Here is a 22028-nt window from a genome sequence, read left to right as displayed (position 1 = left end):
TGTGTTTCCTGCTTAGAGAAATTCCTTTAGCATTTGTTGTAAAGCTGGTTTGGTGTTGCTGAATTCTCATAGCTTTTGCTTGTCACTAAAACTTTTGATTTCTCTGTTGAATCTGAATGAGATTCTTGCTGGGTAGAGTAATCTTCATTGTATTTTTTTCCCTTTCATCACTTTAAATATATCCTGCACTCCCTTCTAACCTGTATAGTTTCTGCTGAGAAGTCAGCTGATAACCTTATGGGTATTTCCTTGTTGTTTTTTTTTTTTGCTTTTCCCTTGCTGCTTTTAATATTTTTTCTTTGAATTTAATTTTTGTTAGTTTGAGTAATACGTCTCTTGGAGTGTTTCTCCTAGGGTTTATCCTGTATGGGACTCTGTGCTTCCTGGACTTTAGTGGTTATTTCCTTTCCCATGTTAAGGAACTTTTCAACTATAATCTCTTGAAATATTTTCTGAGACCCTTTCTCTTTCTCTTCTTCTTCTGGGACCCCTATAATTCGAATGTCGGTGCATTTAACATTGTCCCAGAGGTCTCTAGGACTGTCCTCAATTCTTCATTCTTTTTTCTTTATTCTGCTCCATGGCAGTGATTTCCACCATTTTATCTTCCAGCTCACTTATCTGTTCTTCTGCCTCAGTTATTCTGCTATTGATTCCTTCTAGAGTATTTTTAATTTCAGTTATTGTGTTGTTCATCACTGTTTGTTTGCTCTTTAGTTCTTCTAGGTCCTTTTTAAACGTTTCTTGTATTTTCTCCATTCTGTTTACGAGATTTTGGATCATCTTTACTATCATTACTCCAAATTCTTTTTCAAGTAGGATGCCTATTTCATCTTCATTTATTTGGTCCTGTTGGTTTTTACCTCACTCCTTTGTCTATAACATATTTTTTGTCGTTTCATTTTTTTTTTTTGATGGGTGGGGCTGTATTCCAGTCTTACTGGTTGTTTGGCCTGAGGCATCCAGCACTGGTGTTTGCTGGCAGATGGGTAGAGCCGGGTATTGATGCTGAGATGAGGACCTCTGGGAGGCCTCACTCCAACTAATATTCCCTGGGGTCTGAGTTTCTCTGTTAGTTCAGCAGTTTGGACTCAGCACTCCCACCACAGGAGCTGAGGCCTGACCTCCAGTCTGGGAACCAAGATCCTGCAAGCTGTGTGGCGTGGCAAAAAAAAAAAAAAAAAAAAAAAGAGAAAAAGGAGCAGTACAATAGCAAAGAATAAAAAATAAAATAAAATTAGAAAGATAAAAAATATATTAGGAAAAATAAAAATGTAATTGAAGCAACTGCAACAAGGTAAAACACAACAGAAAAAAGAAAAAAAGAGGCAGCGGGGGAAGAAGCCAAAAGGAACAGAACAATAACAAAGTGTAAAGAATAAAATAAAATTAGAAAAATAAAAGATTTATTAGAAAAAATAAAAATATAAATGAATCAACAACAGCAAGATAAAAAAGAACCCCAACCTAAAAGAAGGAAAAAAAAAAAAAGGCCAGAAAGGCCTTGGCTATGGGGCAGCTGATCTTAGGTGGGGGGTGGAACTTAGGCAAGGGTGGGGTTTAGGGTGGGGCGGGGCCTAGGCAGGGGCTGACATTTAAGTGTGGAGTGGGGCCTAGACTCAGGACGCAGGCAGCTGGAAAAGGCCTTTTGGGTGGGGCTTCAGCAGGGTGATGTTCAAGTGTGGGGCGGGGCCTCTGCTTAGGATCTGTGCAGAAGGGGAGGGGCAGCACATCTAGAGGGGGCCTCTGGAGTGTGGAGTTCCAGAGTTTGGAGGTAGGGCCCTGAGTGTAGAGGTGGGGCCCTGGGTGGGGGTGTAGGGGTGGGGCTTGGGCTCTCCGTGGCAGGAGGGAGGCTCCGAGGGCAGAGGATTAGGCCCTGGAGCCCAAGAGGCTCCCCGGTGCCCAGTAGACAGGGAAAGCACTGGCCCCATTCCCTTCCATGAAAAGGAATTTTTTGCAAAGATGCTTCTAACTCAGTACCTGGGACATTGTTTGCTACCCATTTTGTGTGTTTAATACCTGCTCATCCTTTACAGCTCAGCTTAAATACATACTTTGGCTCTCTAGACTAAGTAAGCTTACCCTGCTGTGTGCTTTTATAGGACTCAGTACCTTTCCTGGATATTATTAGATTATATGTACATGTGTTGTTTTTTCAGTATCTTTTTTCCCCACTGGATAATAAGCTCCATGATGGCAGGGATCATTTCAGCTTTATTATCTACTGTGTGTAGCACAAGGGCTAGTACATAATTAGTACTCAGTAGATATTGGTCACTTGAATTAATGAGTAATTTGTTTGGTGGTGTGGTAATGGTTCTAGAACCTTCCAAATAACAATTTTCAGATTTGAAATATATAGTATTCTAATAGTATTTCAAATTTATTTCAGACATGTTATTATGCTCTCATAAAACTATAAATATATCTTTAGATGCTTGTCATTATTAACACAGTTTATGAATATTTTATATAATAATACAGTTCCTTATATTGACATTAGGTTTATAAAGGACATTCATATATAAATATAAATTGATGAAGTGGTATGATGCAGGCTTACTTACAGGTTCTTCTGAGGCAGATGGTGACACAGAGTTTGTGGGAGACAAAATATTTATTTGGGATCAATACCTGTAAAAGGAAGAGGAAGAAGCCAGGATTGGAGAGAAGGAGAAGCTTTTCTGTGATACGGGCCTGACAAAGCTTTGGCCAGCCCAGTGAGGGGACTGGAGTGAGTACAGCCCATCAGAGTATCCCACTCAGGGCTGAAATGGCAGGGCCTTTACATCCCACAAGGCCTTTACACCCCTGCCTGACTCAGTTAGTGGGCACATGCTGCCCCTGGGAAGAGAATGGCCTCAGACAAGGCAGCTCACAGCAGCTGAGGCTGACCCTGAATGGGCTGCCAGCTGGAGGCTGCCTGCTGACCACACTTCTCACAGCTGCCAGCAAGCCCTTCCTATACTTAATTGGTAAGTTCAGCATTTTGAGTGCTTAAGAGTTTTGATACTTTGGGTCCACAAACAACCATAGGAACTAACAACTGCTTGTAAGTAGCAGAGCTGGGATTCAAACCCAGTCATTTTGGCTTCAAAGTTCATGCTTTTAACCACTCTACTATCCTGTCTTCCTACTCTTTTCAGTACAGAAATGCATGCACAGTAGGAATAAATTGAGTACCTATCTCCCTGCTAATAACATATATAAAGAACATGCACATTAGGAATAAATTGAGTACCTATCTCCCTGCTAATAACATATATAAAGAACATGCAGGTTGAGCCTGTGTTGTTATATGGTAAACTATGAAACTATGTTAATCCTTAAGAGGATATCAAGAAGGCTCTCCATCAAGGAAGATAAAAGTATCATTTTTGGCCAGATCCTTTTTCTGTTCTGTTTTTTTTAAATTGTCCCTGCTAGATATTGTTCTCTGACTCAAGTGGTCTCCTCTATTCCTCAGAATTTCCTGGAGTCCCAAGGGAGTGCCTTACACATTCCCATAAAAGTATTTGGTCTTCTACAATACAGTGCGCATGGTGCATTTCTGCTCCCCCTGCTCTTGTCTTTCCCTTCTTTTGCTGTGCATAGGTGTATCCACTAGTTATGTCTACGTCTCAGGCTACTTAGCCTCCAAGAGGGTACTGCTCCCATGTTTCCCACTTCTGATGAAGGGCTGGGAAAGTGCATGATACTACACAGTACAGAGAATTGCTCCTGTCCCCGACTCCATTCAAGTTTTTTACTGGATCAAGCTGCTTCTCGATCGTCTCTTCCCTAATGCTGAGTTCTCTCTTAGAACCTCAGATCCTCATCCACGTAGATGTGTATTGATCCATGGCTGCTAGTTCATCAGACAAGTCTTAACATTGGTAGCTATCGGCCAGTTTCAAGCTTTATGCCTTAGGTTATGTTTCCTGGAATTGATTCTGACCTGGAGCTTTGCTGGCAAGACATCGATTGTGGAATGCTCTTAGAATCACTTCCTGAAGTGGGAGTGCGGATACCCTCAAGGGGCAGAAGGAGAAGATAATCTGCATTGTCATTGGAGAAGCCTCCTCACCCTTGGGGAGCTCTGGAGCTGGGATGGCCCTTTAGTGTTGTTCAAATGATGCGTAGATCAGTCTTTGAATGCCCCAGCTGTAATCTTAGGTGAAGTATTTCCCTTTGAGCAAAGGGAGGGTCTCCACTATAAGCTGCCATCAGGTAACTCCCAAGAGCAGGAAGAATGAGTGCTTCAGTCCTGAAGGGGGGAGCTGAGTGGCACCTCACACCATCTAGAGCACCATCTCAATTATTTATGCCACTGACCAAAATCTGGTCTTTGAAGTTGTAAGACCGTCTCAGAAATACTCCCTTTTTGTTTGGTTGTGGATAGATTATTTTTTCTATTTGCTTTTTTTCTTAATTTTTTTTAACTTTTTATTGATTTCTGGGAAGATGTTTTATTTATTTATTTATTTCATTTGGTTGTGCTGGGTCTTAGTTGCGGCAGGCAGACTTCTCAGTTGCGGCTCGCTGCCTCCTTATTTGTGGCAGGTGGACTCCTTAGGTGTGGCATGCGAAATCTTAGTTACGGCATGCATGTGGAATCTAGTTCCCTGGCCAGGGATCGAACCCGGGCCCCCTGCATTGGGAGCGTGGAGTCTTAACTGCTGCACCATGTGCCACCAGGGAAGTCCCTCTATTTGCTTTTATAATACACATTCACACACACACACACACACACACACACAGCAGTTACTATTAGGTTTCTAATGCACATGGCCCTTTTACTCTGCCTGCTCTAAGTATAGTGTGTTTCATTTGTTTTCAAAAGGTTACAAAATATCCTGGCTTCAGGCAAGTGAAAATATTATCTTCTGAGATGAGTGTTTTCTGGAAGATTTTCTCTGTAACTCACACATGCTTCCCTACATGCTTGGTTCCTTTCTTATAAAGGAGCTATTTCCCTGGGATCCGATACATATTAGAAAATGCTATCTCACTAAGGCCACTTAATGTAAATAACAAAACTCCCAACAGAAAGAGTTCTAAATAAGCTTTTTGGGTGATTATTTCTAATAATTCAAAAGACTTATTGCCAGATAATAAGCAATGCACGGGATACTATAGATGTTGTAGGAACACTAAGTATCTCTAGCATATTTACTGTATTAGACAAAGTCCACTCTGTTTAATCTGTTGATAAGTGTGCCTGGATCTCCTCCTGCAAATGTCTTAGAAATATATAAATGAAAAGTTATTTGCTTACAAGGATGTCTCCAGGGTGACTTTGTAGTACACAGTTTCTTTTTGACACTCTCACTCTCATTTTCCCATGACTTCCACCAGCATGCCAAAACCCGCACCCCATTGTTCTATCTCTGTCCCTTGGCTCTCTTTCCATTCCTCAGGGCTGTAGATCTCAGCTCTAGTGATGAGATCAAACACGTTGACTTTAAGGTGGGAACAGTTTATTTAATCCTTCTAATATTTGCATATGAAAACATGAAACTCTTGGTGAAATTCAGGGCTATGAAGCAACAGAGAAAAAAGTATCTCTAAGAGTTTGGTTGCGAGGAGCGGGCCATTTCCTCTGCCCCTTAAAAGGCCCTATTTAGGTAATTTCTACTCATACACAATTGGCCTGCTAATTTTGATTAAGAGCAGGCTTAGTGTGTGATATAGGGCACTGGATATGTAGAAATACTGACTTTGGGGATGTAGTGAAAGGACAATTGCTACTTAAACCTGTGAGGGTTTAGAAAGATGCTGGCACTCAAAGGATTAACCATTGATCAATCTTATCATTTGGTTAGGTATGTAAAATTTGAGTTTTAAACTGTAAATCAAATTATAATGGGGTGTACTTTTTTTGTGAGCTGAGAGCTGAGACAGCTTTCTAAATACTCAAGTACTTTATAAGGAATTTAGTCCCATTCAGTTGTATGTTTCGCTTTCTGAAGTTTTTATAGCTCTAGAAAGCCGTGAGGAAGAAGACCAAATAAATATTTTGTTGATGATACAATGAAAGGAAAAGGTACATCAACCCTGTTTTGGTTGACTAATGCTGGAGCTGTTCATCACCATGCAACTGTTTTTCATATCAGTTTTAAGTTCTTTAGTAATTATTATTTAGTAATTCCCTTTAATGTAAATGTATATGTTAATTGTGGTGGCAGGGACTTCCCTGGTGGTGCAGTGGTTAATAATCTGCCTACCAATGCAGGGGACACGGGTTCGAGCCCTGGTCCAGGAAGATCCCACATGCCGTGGAGCAACCAAGCCCGTGTGCCACAACTACTGAGCCTGTGCTCTAGAGCTCGTGAGCCAAACTACTGAGCCCGTGCGCCACACTACTGAGCCTGTGTGCCACAACTACTGAAGCCCACACGCCTAGAGCCCGTGCTCTGCAATAAGAGAAACCACCACAATGAGAAGCCCACGCTCGCTGCAACGAGAGAAAGCCTGTACACAGCAACAAAGACCCAACACAGCCAAAAATAAACAAATAAAAATAAATAGATTTATAAAAAAAAAAGAGGACTCTAAGTCTGGAATAAATTATGATAGGAAAATCATGAAAATCTTTTAAAAAATGTGGTTGCAGACAACCTTAGATTCTTTTTATTTTTAACTTTTTGCAAATTGGAACCAACTGTAAGTTAATGCTTAATATATTGAAGCCACACTTGTGGTTACCTTGAAACTATAGGTTATGTCAGGCAACTTAATCCTGTAGTATTCAAGTTTTTTTTAAAAATTATTTTGTAAATAATAATTTTCCCCTGAGTAAAACAATGAGAAGCACTAAAGTCACCACAAATAATGACAGTGACTCAATGCAAGGCAGGGTTTCCTTGTCAATCTAGGTCAAAGTGAAATAGTGGCTCTACTTTCCAGAATATGCTGCCATGACTGGGGGTAAAATTTGTAGATGCTTTTTTTTAGCCGTTCAGCTGGAAGTTACGCAGGTAAAATGACTATCTGTGTGTGTGTGTGTGTGTGTGTGTGTGTATGTGTATATATGTATATATGGCACGATGGTGACAATATTATGAGACATTGCTGGGTAAGACAGTGTTCCTGGAGGTCAACTAGCTCTGTAACTTTGGACAATTAGCATTAGGTATTATTTATATGTATATGTGTGTATGTACATATATAATTTTACATAGTATACATATATAAAATACATATTATATATATTTAGATATATAAAATATATATTCATATGTATAATTTACATATAAATATATAATTTATGTATTTGTACATACATATATTGCTTAAATATATATATTGCTTAAATATATATATATTGCTTAAATATATATATATATATATATATAGCTTAAGTATATATGACCACATGTTTATACTTTATCTACCTATGTTTTATTTAGGTTTTATCTAATATAACCTAAATTATATATGTAATAAAATACAAAAATTATATATTTACTTAGGTTTCTTAGATTATTTTATTTGATTATATCTTATCCAATGAATGAAGTTATATGAATTGCATTTGCTAATGTTGTGATATATTTCTTATGGCACAGCTTTTAGTGCTTTGATAAATGATATTGTATACTTTCAACCACTTTTAATTATCCCTAATAACCCCAGAAGGTTTAAAAGTGTTTTCAGCTCTATTCAAAGTGTCTTGCTGCCTATTAAAGGCTGAGTGCCTCTGGCTGAGAGGCCTCTTGGCTGCTAACATGGGTAATTATAGACGTTCCTAAGGCTATTAAATTCATAAGGCTATTAAAATATCTAATGTTTCTTAGTTTTGATTATAAGACATCTGAAATTGCCTGGCTGGATTAGGAGTGTTTTGTATTAAGCATTTAGGTCATAAGATCTCTAGACCAAGTCTTATCTATGTTCTGTGATGTAAAACTACATTTCTGCTACTCCAGAAACATCAGCTAATACCTACTTTTTGAAGACTTGATGTGTCTTCCCATGCTGTAGTTGAGCTCCTTATTTATGCAGCATTCCTACAGACAATGAGGAATTAAATCTTGTACTTATATTGCATTACTTGTGGAATTCTTTATTGGGGGTAAAATTGAATACATACACAGGGCGTTGCTGTTTGTATATTACACTGATATATGCAAATATAAATACATAAAGCTCTAGATAATTTTTTAAACTCTAAGTGACCTTAGAGATAATCTTGACCAAACCTCTAATTTTTTAGTTGATAAGCTGAGGCAGATAGAGTTCAAATGATTTATACTGTCACACACCAGGTTATTGGCAATATTGAAGCTATATGGAACTATAGCTGCAAATTCTCGATAGAGAATAATAGACCATTATGTTAATATAATCCACTCTTTGTAAAATAGTGATCTCTCCCACTTTTATTTTCTCTAAGTAAATTTATTACAATGGATGATTCAGTTGTTTGCATGAATAAACCTGATGTTTGTTATTCAGACAGAATACAAATAAAAATTAATAATAATTAGTTTCTGACAGTTTCATCCTGTCAAATTGCCTGAATCTATTTTAGAGCACATGTAGTTTTTAAAGCATTTAAGTCATTTCTCTTAAATCATTTTAAAGCATTTAAATCAAATCTATTATTTTATAGATTATTAAAATCTATACATGTAAGTTTCAGGAAGAAAATAATTTGGTATAAAATAGGGATGCATCCTCCATTACCTTCTTTAGGTAAGGGCTTGAAGATGACTGGGTCCTTAGCCTAAATTACAGATATAATTGGAGAGAAGTCAATCAGATTTTATGTACTGGAAAATTCTAACATCAGACAGAGCTTTTTGAGGGTAACTACTTCACTGAAACTCAGTTTCTTCACCAGTGAAATGGGGATAATGCTACATCAAGTTTCTATTTTATGAATATTAACTGAAATAATGATTGTAAAGTATGTCACAGAAAATACCCAACACAAGAAGGTGGTGTGGCATTTATTTATTTACCACAGGCCTCCATAAGTAGTTCACAGATCCTATAAGAAGTAATCCTTGACTTTTAGAGACCCAGATTTAAATGGACACCAGATACCAAGGAGCACCAGGAATGTGGATCAGTCAAAAGTTTCTGGTAGGGGCTTCCCTGCTGGCGCAGTGGTTGAGAGTCCGCCTGCCAATGTAGGGGACACGGGTTCGTGCCCCAGTCCAGGAAGATCCCACATGCAGCGGAGCGGCTGGGCCCGTGAGCCATGGCCGCTGAGCCTGTGCGTCCGGAGCCTATGCTCCACAACGGGAGAGGCCACAACAGTGAGAGAGGCCCACGTACCACAAAAACAAACAAACAAACAAAAAAACATAGTGAGATACCACTATATACTTACCATGGTGTGGGAAAAAAATGACAATACAGAATGTTAGAAAACATGTGAAGAAATTGTAATTCTTGACCATAGTTGATGGAATTGTAAATTGGTTCAACCACTTTAGAAAAGTGTTTTCCAGTGTCTGTTAAAGCTGAAAATGTGTACCCAAGATAAATGAATATATATGGCCATTAACATATATGAAGCCTGAATGCAACATATTTAAGAAAAAAGTGATTTACTTTTAAGGTACTATTATGAAAGTAGTACATCTAGTAAGAGGCAATTTTAATTCAACTGTCACATTCCTAGCTTTTCTGTGTAATGCCCTAGTATTATGGTTATCAAATGATTGGCATAAACTACGTTTTACTAAATTTTATTCATTCACCTATTTTTTTAATATTTCTAGACCTTCAAAGCTATGATCCTGATTTCTGCAACTTAAAAGAACAATCTTAAAAATTGATGAACTTGAGCAACACAAACAGATGGGCATGGAAGAGTTAAATAGTGACACTCAGCAAAGCAAAAAGGGGATGAAGCTGCAGGTGAGTTGTCACTGAGAGAATTTTTAGGGCTTACAAAATGAGAAGACACACAAGGTGACTCAGAGAGGTCCATGTCACCTGGTGAAAGAAGCCAGGCAATATTATAAGAGGCTGCATCTCCTTGGTACCATTAAGAGGCCAGTTGTAGGTTAAGAAATCTAAGTTTTTAAGCATACTGGGAGAAGCTCCATAATTTGCAGTATACATTCATGTTTCTAGGGGTTATAATACTGATGTATAAAATCAGAATTCTAACATATTAGCTTAAAATATAATCACAGAAATTGAAGGGCTCAAACATGCCAAGGGAAGCCAAATTATTGGCTAGATTGATTGAAACAAAACAAAGGAACTTCATATTCACCTGATGTTTAATGGCTCAAGCTAAGATACCCAGATGCATACAACTTAAAATTGTAAAAACCTTGTCGATGGGATAGAATCCTTAATTTCAGTGGGTATTTCTTTCCCCTCCGTGGTGCTTGAATGTGTACTACCAATGAATTCTTCAGTATCTTTCTCTCACTGTCTCTCATTCTCATTTTATACTTTCATGTCTAACTAAATCCCATTTGGATTGACTCTCTTTAAATACATTAATATATTGAATCATGTTAAAGTCAAGTTTTGCAAGCTGGTTGTCTCTCTTTGAGGTGACTGGCCTGACCAATTTTATATTGATGTTGAAAATCATATTTGTCTATTTTTCAAATTTTTAAGGAAAACACACCCTCATGTACTGAGTGCAGTAAGTAAACACATAAACAAGGACCCCTAAAATTTGAAGGTTTTTTCCCTCTGAACAACAGGTCGGTCTGTAAAATTCATCCTATAGAAGGAGTCAGGGGAGGTATTTTGAAGCAGATAGGCATTTCTTGAAGAGTTAAGTTCATATGTGAATTAATATATTCAATATTTCATCAGTAAACATTCTTGTGAGAGTATTATGTCCTAGGCATTAGGAACATGGGAATGCAGAGTTTGGGGCATGCTCTTTCTCAGTGCTCACAATCTATAGGAGGAACAGGAAGGTAATTACATGTTCCAAATTTATTGACTATCTAGTAAGAGATAAATTCAATTTTATGTAATAAATATTATAATAGAAATGAATAGGTATATACAGGAGCATAAAGAAGTTAGATTCCTTATTCTAGCCCATGGATGGAGGATGGGAAAAGTGTTCAAATGCATAAAAATGGAAAACTCAAAGATTTAGGAAAGAGAAAGAGGAAGGATGTTTGATGGAGTAATTTCTCTAAGCAGACCAAGCTGAAAGTTTATTTAATAAATGACTGGGGTGGAGTTGGGGATGTAGATAATAGTGGATGTCTACACAGAATTTGTAGGTCAGTAGTGAAGATCTTAAGGGGTGGGGGAATTTTTCTGCCTGGTGGTTTCTGTTATTTTTATAAAACAGGGGAGGTGATTTGCTGTAAGTGAAAGGAAGCTGTAATTGGGGAACAGAGGAGAGCCCAGGTGAATTTGAGGACAGGGATTATGGCATAATCAACATAAAGAATTGAGTGTGCTTCTCCAGCAACCATCAGTTGTCCAAGTATAGAGAGGGGAAATGTCAGGTTGTCCAGGGTTGGAATTGTACAAGTTATGCATGATGGAAGAACAAGGGGAAAGAGAGTGATGGCAATGATGGATCACATGATAGATGATAGATAGGAAAGAAGAATTAAATTAGAAAGCAGCTAATAGATTGGAGGAAATTGTGTGTGTGTATCTGTCTGCGTGTGTGTTGAGGGGGGAAAGATGAAGAGATTAGAGGGCATAATGAGCTGGAAGAATGGTGGCTACATTTAAATGAATCTCAGCAGTTATAAATAGGAATAGAAATAACTAGATCACTAGAAAATATTGACAGCATTCTGCAGTTAAAAGATAACTTTTTAAAATTGCAGACATAGAGACTGGAGACAGTAAGAGTAGATAATTTCTGATAACATTGAAGTCAGGGGTCCAACGTGGCCCAGTAATAATCAGCATGGGACTCAAAAGTACATAAATGGATAATGCTTGATTAGAAAGATTTAAAACAATTTCAAGAATTTCAAAAGTCATCTAGAGAGAAGGGTTATGAATTACTGTGGAGTACTACAGCTGAGCCACCCTGGGATTCAGAGTCAAGCTGTCTATAAAACTAGTGAGCCATGAACCCTTCTCCCTGTATCCAGCTTCTATTTGTAATAGATTTTGTCCATGAGAATTTCATTTTCTGGAAGAAAGGGGGGAAAAATGGACAGTCTTCACACTTCTGGAAGAATATAAAAGAATATAATGTGACTCCAATGATCATATTTAATACCTTGAGGATTTTGTAATTTTATGGGAGGAGACAACCCTGGGAGGAAGGAGATGGACCACCGAGTAGAACCTTAGGAGGAAACAGATAACCTTAGCAAGTCTGGAGTGCCAGTAGCTGTGTCAGTTGGCCCTGACTTAATTTTTAATTTTACCAGTTAGGTGATATCAACTGGAGAGGAATAAAAGGCTTGTTGGAGGGTGAACTTTTAAGAGGGTGGACGTCCTGCTAAACACAAATTGGTGGTCACTGTTTTTTATTTAATTTTTAACAATTCCCCCTTTTTGGTCATTCTCTCAGCAAGCTGAGAGTGTAACCAACTAGTATAGTGTTACTCTCAGTTACCACTGTTGATGTAGCTATGCTGAAAAATCACATATTCAGTGCTTCCACTAGTTGAGTAGTCAGGATGGAGGGCCATGTGATTGCTGTTACCGACAGTTGGTTGCATCCTCACCAGGGACATGGACGGTCAAATCATTGAGTTCCTCAAGTTGTCTAATCTTGATGGCTGTCATTTGATGTGTGAGTGGCTGCCAAAAGGCATTTAAAACCTTTGAGAGGATACAACACACCAGAAAGGTTCATACGATGACTATAAGGAAAATAATAGCCAAGGATTGAAAAATTCCCCAGAGCAGATATTCACAGGGGCCAAGATTTAAGCAACTAAATGAATCAAATTACTGGTAACATTATTCCAGGTTTTTAGGAATTTCATATAATTTCTGAATTACTTATTTTAATGATACATATCACATATAAACTTGCTCTAAGAATATTAAATGTTACTTTTTATTTGGCAGTGTTTCCCCTCCACATTAACATATCAAATAAGCCTAAATAAATAACATTTCTCTTTTTATAAGGAACAAGAGCATCTCTTTAGATCTCCCAGGGACCCTCTGGAAAATCCCAAAGTTAGTTAGTTCAAGGTCAGAAAGACTTCATTCATAATTTGATTTGGGGAATTTTGCTCGAAATGTCAAAAGTTTTAAAACACTTGATCAAGTAGGATCACAGGCCACTGGGAAGCAGTACTTAGTTATCCAGTCAACTATACTGACAACGAAAGAATTCCAAAGGTAAGTACAGAAAGTTATAATATAGTTGTATTTAAAAAACCTTAGCTCTTTTAATATTGAGAAGACTATTTTCCTAAATAATCAAATATCTGATGAAGATGACATGGATCACAGGAATTATTTTCTAAGACACAGAATCTTTGTTTTCCAGGCAATTTACAGCAAAGGTAAAGAAAAACCTTTTATAATCTTCTATTAAGACCAGACTGATAATCTAAGACATTTTGTGATTTTAACAAAGAGGAAATTAAACTCTGCTTCTGTATTAGTACATTATTGAGTTCATTAAAAAAGCCCTTATAAATGTTTTCAATTTAGCTGGCTATGACATAATAACATAAAATTTCTTTTCCTGAAACCTGCAACTTTCTACATACATTGAGGTTTTGTCTTATTCTTTTTCCTTTCTTATTCTGGAACAACCCGTCATTTTATTTAGACAACTTTACTGTCTTTTTCCTTAACAAAACACATCCTATATTTCTTGCATACTCTTCATATAAAACTACATCCCATTTTATTCTCATATTTTGTATATACAAAGTTGTTTTCCTTTACCCTTATCATTTTTATATATTGATTATAAATTTTAACTATCAGTAACCTTTACTTTCCAGGGAAAATTAGGAAGCAGGCAGTTATGAACTGTCTATCATATATTAACATCAGTAGTAGGTTAACAAATTTATAAATACATAATTATAAACTTTAAAATTTTTAGAGACTTGTTTTTCATAGCAGTTTTTCAGTGTGGCAAAAGACATTTATTAATAGACTCTAGTATATTTTGTCTCTGTAAAAATTAAAAAGCCAAAAGTAGATAAATTTAAACTTATGTTTAGCAATCAATGTCTCAGTATATTATTTGGAAAGGACTTTAATTTGCCATGAATACCCATTATGTAGTTTAACTTGGTGTAAACTTTTATTTACATTTATTTAAGTTACTCGTTTTTAACAGTCATGCTTAGTTTAGACATCAAATAGCTAACCATCATCTTAAGTTATTTTTCTTGTTGACAAATTCTGTAACATGGAGATAGCATGAGCTTATTTGACTAATAAACCCAGGTAGAAAAAGTTGTATGTTTGCATTACATTTAATATTGACAATTCTGAAAAAATGGCTGTTTTTATTAACCCAACAAACTTAAACTACTTTTATTTATCAAAGATTATCCCAATCATGTGATTATCCCAATTAAGTGGAACACTACTTTTTTTTTTCTTGTCTTAAACTCTTAGTGAGGTAACCTGTATCCATGGACTGAAAAGCTAACTCTGTGGCAGACATAGGTTGTGGCATCTGCAATCCTTAACTTATAATTGCCCTGACTTTTGATCATTCTATTTGGTACTTTAGTATTATTAAGCAACTCATTCAGTGAAACATGAAAGAGGTACTATAAAGAAATTAAACACATATTTTCTCTCTACTTCCTCAATTTAATATTTTTTTCCTTCTCCTGCTAGATTGATGTGACTTTAATGTATAATCTGCTCTTCATTTTTTTTTAAAAAATTTATTTTATATTGGATATAGTTGATTAACAATGTTGTGTTAGTTTCAGATGTACAGCAAAGTGATTCAGTTAGACATATACATGTGTATGTTTTTCTCAAGTTCTTTTCCCACTTAGGTTATTACAGAATATTAAGCAGAGTTCCCCATTGCTATACAGTAGGTCCTTGTTATCTGTTTTAAATAAATCAGTGTGTGTATGTCAATCCCAACCTCCCAATTTATCCGGCCTCCCCACCCTTCACCCCCGTAACCATAAGTTCATTCTCTAAGTCTGTGAGTCTGTTTCTGTTGTGTAAATAAGTTCACTTGTATCATTTTTTTTAAGATTCCGTGTAAAAGCGATATCATGTGATATTTGTCTTCTCTTTCTGACTTAACTTTACTTAGTATGATAATCTCCATGTCCATCCATATTAGTGCAAATGGCATTATTTCATTCTTTTTAATGGCTGAGTAATATTCTATTATATATATGTGCCACATCTTCTTTATCCGTTCATGTGTGGATGGACACTTAAGTTGCTTCCATGTCCTGGCTATTGTAAACAGCACAGCAATGAGTATTGGAGTGCATGTATACTTTCAAACCATGGGTTTCTCTGGATATATGCCCAGTAGTGGGATTGCTGGGTTATATGGTAATTCTATTTTTAGTTTTTTAAGGAAAGTCCATACTGTTCTCCATAGTGACTGTATCAATTTACATTCCCACCAACAGTGCAAGATGGTTCCCTGTTATCCACACCCTCTCCAGCATTTATTGTTTGTAGATTTTTTGATGATGGCAATTCTGACCAGTGTGAGGTGATACCTCACTGTAGTTTTGATTTGCATTTCTCTAATGATTAGTGATGTTGACCATCCTTTCATGTGTTTGTTGGCAATCTATATATGTTCTTTGAAGGAATGTCTATTTATATATTCTGCCCATTTTGGATTGGGTTGTTTGTTTTTTTGATATTGAGCTGCATGAGCTGCATGTATATTTTGGAGATTAATCCTTTGTTAGTTGCTTCGTTTGCAAATATTTTCTCCCATTCTGAGGGTTGTCTTTTCATCTTGTTTATGGTTTCCTTTGCTGTGCAAAAGCTTTGAAGTTTCATTAGGTCCCTTTTGTTTATTTTCGTTTTTATTTACATTTCTCTAGGAGGTGGGTCAAAAAAGGATCTTGCTGTGATTTATATCAAAGAGTGTTCTGCCTGTGTTTTCCTCAAAGAGTTTTATAGTGTCTGGCCTTACATTTAGGTCTTTAATCCATTTTGAGCTTATTTTTGTGTATGGTGTTAGGAAGGGTTCTAATTTCATTCTTCTACACGTAGCTCTCCAGTTTTCCAGCACCACTTATTGAAGAGGCTGTCTTTTCTCCATTGTATATTCTTGCCTCCTTTATTAAGGGTAAGGTGACCGTATGTGCGTGGGTTTATCTCTGGCCTTTCTATCCTGTTCCATTGATCTTTGTTTCTGTGTTGTGCCAGTACCATACTGTCTTGATTACTGTAGCTTTGCAGTATAGTCTGAAGTCAGGGACCCTGATTCCTCCAGCTCCGTTTTTCTTTCTCAAGATTGCTTTGGCTATTCAGGGTCTTTTGTGTTTCCATACAAATTGTGAAATTTTTTGTTCTAATTCTGTTAAAAATGCCATTGGTAGTTTGATAGGGATTGCACTGAATCTGTGGATTGCTTTGGGTAGTAGAATCATTTTCACAATGTTGACTCTTCCAATCCAAGAGCATGGTATATTTCTCCATCTGTTTGTATCATCTTTCATTTCTTTCATCAGTGTCTTATAGTTTGCTGCATACAGGTCTTTTGTCCCTTAGGTAGGTTTATTCCTAGGTATTTTATTCTTTTTGTTGCAGTGGTAAATGGGAGGGTTTCCTTAATTTCTGTTTCAGATTTTTCATCATTAATGTATAAAAATGCAAGAGATTTCTGTGCATTAATTTTGTATCCTTCTACTTTACCAAATTCATTGATTAGCTCTAGTAGTTTTCTGGTAGCATCTTTAGGATTCTCTATGTATAGCATCATGTCATCTGCAAACAGTGACAGCATTATTTCCTCTTTTCCGATTTGGACTCCTTTTATTTCTTAATCTTCTCTGATTGCTGTCACTAAAAGTTCCAAAATGATATCGAATACTAGTGGTGAGAGTGAGCAACCTTGTCTTGTTCCTGATCTTAGTGGAAATGGTTTCAGTTTTTCACCATTGAGAACGATGTTGGCTGTAGGTTTGTCATATATGGCCTTTATTATGTTGAGGTAGGTTCCCTCTGTGCCTACTTTCTGGAGAGTTTTTATCATAAATGGGTGTTGAATTTTGTCAAAAGCTTTTTCTGCATCTATTGAGATTATCATGTGGTTTTTATCCTTCAGTTTGTTAATATGGTATATCACGTTGATTGATTTGCGTATATTGAGGAAACCTTGCATTCTTGGGAATTCCCCACTTGATCGTGGTGTATGATCCTTTTAATGTGCTGCTGGATTCTGTTTGCTAGTTTTTTTTGAGGAGTTTTTCATCTATGTTCATCAGTGACAGTGGTCTGTAGTTTTCTTTTTTTGTGACATCTTTGTCTGGTTTTGATATCAGGGTGATGGTGGCCTCAGAGAATGAGTTTGTGAGTGTTCCACCCTCTGCTATATTTTGGATGAGTTTGAGAAGGATAGGTGTTAGTTCTTCTCTGAATGTTTGATAGGATTCGCCTGTGAAGCCTTCTGGTCCCGGCCTTTTGTTTGTTGGAAGATTTTTAATCACAGTTTCAACTTCAGTGCTTGTGATTGGTCTGTTTATATTTTCTATTTCTTCCTGGTTCCGTCTCGGAAGGTTGTGCTTTTCTAAGAATTTGTCCATTTCTTCCAGGTTGTCCGTTTTATTGGTATATAGTTGATGTAGTAATCTCACATGATCCTTTGTATTTCTGCAGTGTCAGTTGTTACTTCTCCTTTTTCATTTGTAATTCTGTTGATTTGAGTCTTCTCCCATTTTTTCTTGATGAGTCTGGCTAGTGGTTTATCAATTTTGTTTATCTTCTCAAAGAACCAGCTTTTAGTTTTATTGATCTTTGCTGTTGTTTGCTGCATTTCTTTTTCATTTATTTCAGATCTGATCTTTATGATTTCTTTCCTTCTGCTAACTTTGGGGGTTTTTGTTCTTCTTTCTCTAATTGCTTTAGGCGTAAGGTTAGGTTGTTTGTTTGAGATGTTTCTTGTTTCTTGAGGTAGGATTGTATTGCTATAAACTTCCCTCTTAGAACTGCTTTTGCTGCATCCCATAAGTTTTGGGTCGTCGTGTTTTCATTGTCATATGTTTCTAGTTATTTTTTAATTTCTTCTTTGATTTCTTCAGTGATCTCTTGGTTACTTAGTAGCATATTGTTTAGCCTCCATGTGTTTGTATTTTTTACAGTTTTTTTCCTGTAATTGATATCTAGTCTCATAGCGTTGTGGTCAGAAAAGATACTTGATATGATTTCAATTTTCTTAAATTTACCAAGGCTTGTATTGTGACCCAACATATAATCTATCCTGGAGAATGTTCCATAAACACTTGAGAAGAAAGTGTATTCTGTTGTTTTTGGATAGAATGTCCTATAAATATCAAGTCCATCTTGTTTAATGTGTCATTTAAAGCTTGTGTTTCCTTATTTATTTTCATTTTGGATGATCTGCCCATTGGTGAAAGTGGGGTATTAAAGTCTCCTACTCTTATTGTGTTACTGTCGATTTTCCCTTTTATGGCTGTTAGCGTTTGCCCTATGTATTGATGTGCTCCTATGTTGGGTACATAAATATTTACAATCGTTATATCTTCTTCTTGGATTGATCCCTTCATCATTATGTAGTGTCCTTCTTTGTCTCTTGTAATAGTCTTTATTTTAAAGTCTATTTTGTCTGATAAGAGAATTGCTACTCCAGCTTTCTTTTTATTTCCATTTGCATGGAATATCTTTTTCCATCCCCTCACTTTCAGTCTATATGTGTCTGTAGGTCTGCAGTGGGTCTCTTGCAGACAGCATATATATGGGTCTTGTTTTTGTATCCATTCAACCAGTCTGTATCTTTTGGTTGGAGCATTTAATCCATTTACATTTAAGGTAATTATCGATATGTATGTTCCTAGTACTATTTTCTTAATTGTTTTGGGTTTGCTTTTGTACATCTTTTCCTTTTCTTGTGTTTCCTGCCTAGAGAAGTTCGTTTAGCATTTGCTGTAAAACTGGTTTGGTAGTGCTGAATTCTCTTAAGGTTTGCTTGTCTGTAAAGGTTTTAATTTCACCATCGAATCTGAATGAGATGCTGCTGGGTAGAGTAATCTGGGTTGTAGGTTTTTCCCTTTCATCACTTTAAATATGTCCTGTCACTCCCTCCGGCTTCCAGAGTTTCTGCTGAAAGATCAGCTGTTAACCTTATGGGGATTTTCTTGTGTGCTATTTGTTGCTTTTCCCTTACTGCTTTTAATATTTCTTCTTTTTATTTAATTTTTGATAGTTTCATTAATATGTGTCTTAGCATGTTTCTCCTTGGATTTATCCTGTGTGGGACTCTCTGAGCTTCCTGGACTTGACTGACTATTTCCTTTCCCATGTTAGGGAAGTTTTCAACTATAATCTCTTCAAATATTTTCTCAGTTCCTTTCTTTTTCTCTTCTTCTTCTGGGACCCCTGTTATTCGAATGTTGGTATGTTTAATGTTGTCCCAGAGGTCTCTGAGACTGTTCTCAATTCTTTTCATTCTTTCTTCTTTTTTCTGCTCTGCAGTAGTTATCTCCACTGTTTTATCTTCCAGGTCACTTATTCGTTCTTCTGCCTCAGTTATTCTGCTATTGATTCCTTCTAGAGAATTTTTAATTTGATTTATTGTGTTGTTCATCATTGTTTTTTTGCTCTTTAGTTCTTCTAGGTCCTTGTTAAATGTTTCTTGTCTTTTCTCCATTGTATTTACAAGATTTTGGATCATCTTTATTGTCATTACTCTGAATTCTTTTTCAGGTAGACTGCCTATTTCCTCTTCATTTGTTTGGTGTGGTGGGTTTTTACCTTGCTCCTTCATCTGCTGTGTGTTTCTCTGTCTTCTCATTTTGCTTTACTTAGTGTGTTTGGGGTTTCCTTTTCACAGGCTGCAGGTTTGTAGTTCCCATTGTTTTTGGTGTCTGCCTCCAGTGAGTAAGGTTGGTTCAGTTGCTTGTGTAGGGTTCCTGGTGGAGGGGATTGGTGCCTGTGTTCTGGTGGATGAGGCTGGTCTTGTCCTTCTGTTGGGCAGGGCCTTGTCCAGTGGTGTGTTTTGGGGTGTCTGTGAACTTAGTATGACTTTAGGCCACCTCTCTGCTAATGGGTGGGGTTGTGTTCCTATCTTGCTAGTTGTTTGGTATGGGGCGTCCAGCACTGGAGGTTGCTGTGCATTGGGTGGAGCTTGGTCTTAGTGTTCAGGTGGAGATCTCTGGGAGAGATCTTGCTGATTGATATTACGTGGGGCCCGGAGGTCTCTGATGGTCCAGTGTACTGAATTCAGCTCTCGCATCTCAGAGTCTCAGGCCTGACACCAGGCTGGAGCAACAAGACCCTGTCAGCCACTCGCCTCAGAAGAAAAGGGAGAGAAAAAGAAAGAAAAAAAATTAAAAATATAAAATAAAATATTTATAAAGTAACAGAAAAATAGAAGAGAGCAACTAAACCAATAAACAAATTCACCAATGATAACAAGCGCTAAAAACTGTACTAAGATAGACATAAAAATCAGAAACAAGTCAGTCACAGATAGCAAACCCCAAGTCTACAGTTGCTCCCAGAGTCCACTGCCTCAATTTTTGGTTGATTCATTTTCTGTTCAGGTATTCCACAGATTCAGGGTACCTCAAGTTGATTGTGGGGATTAATCCACTGCTCCTGAGGCTGCATGGAGAAATTGCTCTTTCTCTTCTTTGTTCACATAGCTCCTGGGGTTCAGCTTTGGTTTTGACCCCACCTCTGTGTGTAGGTCGCCCTCAAGCTTCTGTTCCCACCCCGACAGGATGGCGTTAAAGCAGTGGCTGATTATGGGGCTCTGGCTCACTCAGGCCAGGGGGAGGGAGGGATATGGTAGTTATAATTGGAATGTGGGGCAAGCCTGCTGCGGCATAGGCCAGTGTGACACTGCAACAGCCTGAGACATGCCATGTGTTCTCCCCGGGGAAGTTTCCCTGAATAACGGAACCCTGGCAGTGGTGGGCTGCACAGGCTCCTGGGGGGGAGCATGTAGATAGTGACCTGTGCTTGCACACAGGATTCTTGGTGGCTGCAGCAGTAGCGTTAGCATTTCATGCCTGTCTCTGGTGTCCGAGCTGATAGCTGCGGCTCGTGCCCGTCTCTGGAGCTCATTTAGGTGGTGCTCTGCCTTCTGTGGGCAGACAGAGAAGGAATCCTCTCTTCGCACACCCTGAAACAATGGTTTCTTGCCTCTTAGGCAGGTCCAGGGTTTTTCCCGGACTCCCTCCTGGCTAGCTGTGATGCACTAGCCCTCTTCAGGCTGTGTTCACACAGCCAATCCTAGTCCTCTCCCTGGGATCTGACCCCCCAAAGCTGAGTCTCAGCTCCCAGCCCCCACCCGCCCCGGCATGTGAGCAGACAAGCCTCTCAGGCTGGTGACTGCTGGTCAGCACTGATCCTGTGGGTTAGGAATCTCTGCTTTGCCCTCTGCACCCCTGTTGCTGCACTCTCCTCCTTGGCTCTGAAGCTCCCCCCCCCGCCCACCCCCCGTCTCCACCAGTGAAGTGGTTTCCTAGTGCGTGGAAATTTTTCCTCCTTCACAGCTCCCTCCCAAACGTGCAGATCCTGTCCCTATTCTTTTGTCTCTGTTTTTTCTTTTTTCTTTTGCCCTACCTAGGTATGTGGGGATTTTCTTGCCTTTTGGGAAGTCTGATGTCTTCTGCCAGCATTCAGTAGGTGTTCTGTAGGAGTTGTTCCATATATAGATGTATTTTTGATGTATTTGTGGGGAGGAAGGTGATCTCCACATCTTACTCTTCCGGCATCTTGAAGGTCTTCCCTCTGCCTATGTTTCCTCTAGGAATTTTATAGTATCTGGTCTTTGATTTAGGTGTTTAATTGATTTTGAGTTTATTTTGGTATATGGTGTTAAAGAATGTTCTAATTTCATTTTTTCTTTTTTAACCTGTAGCTGTCCAGTTTTCCCAGCACCACTTATTGAAGAGACTGTCTTTTCTCCAATGTATTGTCTTGCCTCCTTTATTGTAGGTTGATTGACCATAGGT

Source organism: Mesoplodon bidens (assembly GCF_964165515.1).
Source record: "Mesoplodon bidens genome assembly, chromosome: X".
Classification (NCBI taxonomy): domain Eukaryota; kingdom Metazoa; phylum Chordata; class Mammalia; order Artiodactyla; family Ziphiidae; genus Mesoplodon; species Mesoplodon bidens.
Note: the sequence above shows the minus strand (reverse complement) of the source record.